Consider the following 6,892-nt stretch of genomic DNA (forward strand, 5'->3'; position numbering starts at 1 on the left):
CGCCGCCCAATCGCCGGGGAATCGCTCTGCCATCGTCGCAGTTGGTCACGGGAAGAGGGGTAGGGCTCGGCGGCTGAGCGCGGGGAAAGAGGCAGAGCTCGGCGGCGGCTGTGGGTGGGTGTGGCTAGAGACGAGGGAGAGGCGTTGCTTTTATAGCCGGGCGCCGTGTGTACGCGTGGTGGGGAGGGGGGCATCGCGCCTCCCGTGAGCGCCGCCTGTGAGGAATCAATGGAAGCTGACCGGCGGCAGCCTTGGCATTGATTTCCGCGGGGAACCGAGGCGCTGTGAGGACGACGTGGCGAGTGTCGCTGACTCGGCGGGCACGCAATGCGTTCACGCCAAAACACTCGCCCCGGCGCCCCCGACACCCCCAACGTGCCGGGTTCGGCCTGGGTACGCCGACACCAGTTTCGGCCAAAACCGGCGAAAAACAGGCTCCTCGGGCACGACTGACCGATTTTTGGACGGCACGGAAAAATCGCCTGGAGAGAGCCTATTGAGGATGCGGCTGAAGATGCTCTAACCATTCACCGCAGCGTATCCCCGCGTCAACAGCTGGATGCAGCTAGGCTGGGCCAGGGCAGCAGCTATCGTCAAGCCTTTGCATCTGGCTGCAGCCTGTTCAAAGTGCATGACAGTCATCTCTTATCTAGATGTTTCTGGAGTGTTCCATGCCTCGCCATATTTGATGACCCTGGATGGAGCCTCAAGGTGAGACTAACCTGTCATACTTGTTTGGCATCATATCCTTTTCTGAACCATTGGTGCCGGTTGGAGCCTTCAAACTTTGCATAAAATCAGTGGGCCCCCGTGATTTCAGAAATATGCTTGCATCAATTTGGTTCCACAACACCAATATTCATGTAGCTGAGCGACCAATATATTCACGTGGGGATCCTCCCCCCCTGCCCCCCCCATGACCGTTAAAAAAAAATACTTCACGTAGCATCAATGGTGTATAGGTAAGCGAAAATTTATCCATATATTGTTTCTCAGACGCTGTTTTTCTATAATAGTAGTGATCGAAACGCTTTTATATTTCTTTACGGAGAGAGCTACTAGTGATCTAAACGCTCTTATATTTCTTTACGGAGATACTAGTGATCTAAACGCTCTTATATTTTTTTACGGAAGGAGTAGTAGAGAAAACAGACCTAAGAAAGAATATAAAGAGAGAAAACCCACCAATGGTGGAAATTCTTCTCTAATCCTTAGTAGCAAGTACCAAAGTTAAAATATTCATGTTTTCAATTGAATAATGGTCAATACAGAAGTAGCATTTCATAATGAAAACATGACAGTAAACACATTAAACTACCTACAAAAATTAGACAAGCACATTATTGATTCCAACATGTAAATATTACACATTCTTGCAATTTCTACGCTTACTTAGTAGTCATACTATTACTAGGGCTGCTCACCTTGCCAAGCCCAAATAATGTCTTTCAAAGCCGGTCTCATATCATGTTTAACCTGCTGATACTCGAGAGTATCACCACTGGTCTTCCTGATTTCCACCATATGAAAATTCGGTGCAATCTGAAATATCTCGGTATCTATGGACATTATGCCTTTCCTTCCCGGTTGCAAGCTCTGCATCTTCAACAACCCACCATCTCTCTTCATGAGTCTTAGCCGCAAGCGCTTTGCAATATCTTCAAGCTTTGTGATGATTGTTGCAGCTGTGTTGGTAGATGTGAATTTTGACTCTTTCTTGGACTTATCCTCAAACATGCCAGAGAGATCAAACCCAGAAGAAAGAGAAATGATGTCAAAAGCATTCAAGTTAGTGAGCTCTGTTGCTTCTTGTATTGTCTCGGTTGTACAGCTACTGAATGGATCACAAGTCGGATCCATGTCAACAGCAACAATGTCCTCCGTTGGTGTGTTATAGCTAATCAGTCCCGAGTCAAGGCCAGTCCTGAACCAAGAATTTTCCAAGATCTCTGAAAAGGAGATCCGTGTACCAGGGTTCGGATCAAGAATACGTCTCAGAAGCCTCCGGGCATCTGAAGAAAACCAGCTTGGCCATTTGAGTTCTGCTTTGTAAATCTTCTAATACATGTCCATCAAATTTGTCCTGAAAAGGGAGATAACCAGCCAACAGTACATACAAGATGACTCCACAAGCCCAGATGTCAGCTTTTGCACCATCATATCCTTTTTTACTAATCAGTTCCGGAGCAACATATGCAGGGGTACCACAAGTTGTGTGAAGCAGCACATCTTGCCTCTTGCATTCTGCAAGTGCACTCAAACCAAAGTCAGAGATCTTTAAATTTCGGTTCTCATCAAGAAGAAGATTTTCAGGCTTCAAATCGCGGTGATAGACGCCTCGGCTGTGGCAGAAGTCAACCGCACTATTGAGCTGTTGGAAGTACTTGCGAGCAACATCTTCTTTCAGCCTTCCTCGTTGAACCTTGTTGAACAGCTCGCCCCCCTTCACATACTCTAGCACAAAAAATATCTTGGTTTTGGTGGCCATCACCTCATACAGTTGGACAATGTTTGGATGTTTTACCAACTTCATTACAGATATCTCTCGCCTTACTTGATCCATAGCCCACACTTGAAGATCTTCTCTTTGTCGATCACCTTGATGGCCACGCTCCGTGAAGTCTTGAGATTACGACCATAGTACACTTTAGCAAAGCTCCCTTGCCCCAGCAGTCTTCCCATCTCATATCTCTCCATCAAGATATTTCCCTTCTTCTCAGCTGCCATCTTGGCCGCTTCTTACGTACACAAAGGCAGTGATGTTGTAACTTGAGGTGGTGATCGAGAACTCAATGATGTGGACAACGCCTACAGATGGTCAATTGTTTCAACCATCTCCACAAAGATGGTAGATGGTTGAGCGGCCACAAATAGCACCATCCTGCGTATGCCCATGGAGCAGCTCTTGTATTTCAGTATCTTCAAAAGCTAGACTGTCAGTTCCCAGCCAAGGTAGTCCTCTAGCACACAAGCACATCTTCCGGCATTCCTGTGGAGGAGATATTTACCTTCGCACTGAAAGCCTAATACTGCAAGGAGGAAACACACGAATGATTAGGTACGTAACTACTAAAGAGTTTAGAATATATTTTTAATAAAGAAAAAACACTTGAACGAGGAAAACTTTCCAGTTTTTACGCATATGAATGGTATTTATTGCTTTCCAGAAGAATCCAGAAAGCAGATTCTTGCCTCTTAAAGAAAAATAAGGGCAAGCACTAGCAATCTTGCATAGATAAGATTTCTTATGAAGTATGTTTATTTTCATCTTTTGGTCTGAACTATCAAGATGTGTGTGTTTCTCTTTGCCATAAACAAACATATCAAGGCAGAGAGAGCTGGATGACATGGAACATGATCTGTGAAAACAACATCCTTGTTATAGAAGAGAAAATCATTTGTTCTAGAACATATGGCAAAAGAAATGATCTTGTTACTGAGTCCCGTTCATGCATCTAGTACGTACAATTGCAGACGAACAGAAAAATATCTGAAAAGCTCCAAAAGCTTGCAGACAAAAAAACTCAACAATTTGTACAGTACCGACCAAACAAATCGTTCAGAAATTTAGCGGAACAACAGACAAAGTTAGTCCCAACTCCCAACCAATGATCATCCAAGGCATGCATGCATATCTAGAAAAAACAGATCTGAATCAACGGAATTCTAAAGAGTACTTCATGGTTGTGTAATCACTTTTTTTTTTGCGGGTGATGGTTGTGTAATCACGTAAGGAGAGCCAAGGAAAGATGCAATTAGCTGCGTGTAAAACGCTGAGGTTTCTTCAAGATTCACGTCAAAGATTCAAATCCTTGCTGCTCCTAACCTCTTGAGAGATTGGAACGTACCAAAATCGTAAACCAGGATTAAAATCATAAAGCATATATAAAAGGTAAACATATGAGATAGTAGAAAGTTAGAAACATACTTGATCCAGACGAGTTGGAATTCTAGACGCAGAGGAGATTAGAACCGCGCCGGTAGAAAAGCCAAGAAACAAAGTCTTGCAGGAAGGTTCTGAGAAGAATCGAAGGTGAGCGGCGGCAGTGGAGAGTGAGGAGGAAGAAATAGTATTGGATGCGCAAACACCACGCTGGGAAGTATTTATAGGCGCTCCACGGTGAGATCTTTCTCCGATTCCCGAAAGGGTACCGACTTTGCACCCGCTGAACAAGGGTCCCAGCAGGGGCTAGTTCGTCAATATTTATTACTCGTATTGTTTTCTGTTCTTAGCGGGTCAAAAATACTTTTTTAGTCGCCTTGCATCACAAGTCTCATTCGAAATGGAAGAACAAGGATTTGCACTGGCTCTATATTGGACGCTTCCTGGAGCCCCGATCTGATGATCGACCTCGCCAGTCGCCACTAGACGATTGTGAGGCTCCGGTTTTCCACAGGCTGTCAATTTGTTTCACAGAAATACTGGGAAATATGTTGGCGCAAACCCGGAAACCATATGCACAAAGAAACTCAACTCGAGCACGAACTCGGAGCAATGGCGACGAACATCGCGGCCGGCGAACCGGCCTATATCTTGGCAACCTTTATTCACGGGTTTGACAGCACTCAAGCCGTACGTCCTCCTGCTTGGGCTCAACCTCCCGCTGTGCGTCCGCACCGGCATCACCAAGCTTCCCAGCCGCGTCAGCGTCGGCTCCGAGGATGTCCCGGTACCCCCCTCCCCCTCCCCCAATCCCTATTACTTCCGATGAGTTCATAGCTGATGGCGGCCACGTTCTCTGTGCTCACGAACACCCAGTTTTGACAGGGGAGCAGCACATGGATGTCGATTTTTTGGCACCTCTGCTCTCATAAAACTAGTATGGATAGGTTCGTCAGGTACACCTTTGCTCGTTTTCAGCATGAGGAGGAAGAAGATGATTTAATTTCTTTGGAAGGACTAATCCTGTGAGGATGCTGTACAAGAAAATAGGAGCAATATGGATCTCAAAACTGAAGAAAAGCAGGCCACCTTAGTGGCTCTGTGCTCAGAAAAGAGGATTGCTTACTATTTCACAAAAATAGGATTTTTCTAAGCCATCCTCTGTCTATTAGGCCTTTTTCTAAGCCAGTCAAAATTACCAGGATAAAATCAGGGATTAAATGAGCGTTGGTTTGAACTCGACAAATATATTTTATCAGTTAACCATATTATGTAGCTACTGCATTGTCTTGCCGATAATCGTCTTCACACACGAGATATCAATTTGTATGTGTGATTTCATTTGAATCTTGTAAGCCATAAAACTATATTTGGCATCATCTGGTAGCCGGAACAATGTTTAGTGTTTACTCACTCAATGTGGGCTGGGTCCTATCTTGCTTTTGTTTACTATACTCCTACTTGTTTATGTTAGCAATTAGAAAACCTAAGATTTAGGGCCCAATTCCAGGCCCCATGACTAATTTGTTAATGCATTAACCAAATGTGAAATGTGGCAGCATCAGCATGAGTATCGGGGGCCATCCTCCTTGGGATTTTGTCACTCTGTTTTTCTTGCTGGTCAAAGTGCTAGTACTGACAGGGGTTTTTGTTCTCAGATTTGGCCACCGGAGAGGATTGGTTCGATTGGTTCAAAGGAGTAGGACACAGGTAAATTGAATTCTTTTGCCATTAATTTACCTTTTGCCAATTTTCCCACAACCATCCAAGTCAGAGTATAAGCGACAGTTCATACGATGCAGCCAGGCCCTGCATTTGTTGGTGCATCTTGATGTCTACCATTTGATACTTCACAATTTTGGTCCTTGCCCCCCCGGAAGCCAACCCCGTTCAGCGAATCTATGGCATGATTCAATTGCTGTGTCTCATGTCGTAACTCATCCGCCTCAGTCTCGTCTTTCGTTGACGCCGGAGCACAACGAAGTAGTGTTCGGGGGCGCATCTCTGCGGAAATCCTTACAAGTATCCGAACCGGCTGTGGAGATTGGAAAAGGAAATCCCTAGATGCATCTCTGAAACAATGACATTTTTTTCAGTCAATGAACTGAGACTAGCAGTTCATTTTTATTCTGTAGGGGGGATCTTTCTTGGATGAAATTCTGAACACTATTCAAAGAAATAAGCAGCTGGCATTTGTTCAAGAATATACTAAGTCTGTGAACATTGTTTGTTTCTCTGTAGCAAGTTATTCTATAAATACTGAACACTATGCAAGGAAATCAGCAGCCTCCATTGTTCAAGAATGTACTAATTCTCTGAACATTGTTTTGCTTTTCTGTAGCAAGTTATTTCTATAAATACTGAACATTGCAAGGAAATCAGCAGCTTTCATTGTTAAGAGAATGAGCTAATTCTCTGGAAAACGTGTTGTTTTTCTGTAGCAAATTATTGTATGAATTCTGAACATCTGTGCAAAGAAACTGAGCTCTGTTATTCAAACAACAGAGATAGAGCACAATCTGTATATACATGAGCATTAAGCTAGAAGAATTCCTAATGTTACTGTATTCCTTGTGTTTTTGGTTTTTTTTCTCTTCCATGCTGTAGCACAGAGTCCATAAGTTTCATTGTTATTGATTTTTGGTCAGTTACAAAGTCCAAACTATTTGTCAGATAAAGACAACTCATTTTTAGCTTCACCCATGTTTTGACTATTTAAGTTGGTGTACAACTGTACATGGTATGTAAATATAATAGTCTGTTCTAACCTATTCTCTGCTTTTTTCCAGAGCGTGGGCTCCGAACATTCAGCAAAACAGGGACATTGTGAATTTACTAGATTGCGACAAGTCTACACAGGGAATAGGCCGAGTTTGGAATGAGCAGCTTGCAGAGCTACTATGGCCTGAGTTCTCAAAGAGGAGATGGCATGGATTTAAGTACATTAATGTCCTTGTACGGCGGACGCCGAGACGAGCACGTGACACCATTGCCACCCTGTCTTAGCGT

At 44.0% G+C, this 6,892-nt stretch overlaps 1 long non-coding RNA gene and 1 pseudogene across 1 annotated transcript; one reads left to right on the forward strand and one right to left on the reverse strand.

Moving 5' to 3' along the window:
- Positions 1 to 1,222: 1,222 nt before the first annotated feature.
- On the reverse strand, positions 1,223 to 4,327 carry LOC123092196 (CBL-interacting protein kinase 10-like; annotated as a pseudogene).
- A 42-nt stretch (positions 4,328 to 4,369) lies between these two features.
- LOC123092197 (uncharacterized) lies at positions 4,370 to 6,886 on the forward strand. Its single transcript, XR_006444400.1, has 3 exons — positions 4,370 to 4,670; positions 5,542 to 5,593; positions 6,673 to 6,886. It is a non-coding gene; the product is annotated as an uncharacterized lncRNA (long non-coding RNA).
- The last annotated feature ends 6 nt before the right edge of the window (positions 6,887 to 6,892 follow it).

Source organism: Triticum aestivum, chromosome 4B (genome assembly GCF_018294505.1).
Source record: "Triticum aestivum cultivar Chinese Spring chromosome 4B, IWGSC CS RefSeq v2.1, whole genome shotgun sequence".
Taxonomy (NCBI): domain Eukaryota; kingdom Viridiplantae; phylum Streptophyta; class Magnoliopsida; order Poales; family Poaceae; genus Triticum; species Triticum aestivum.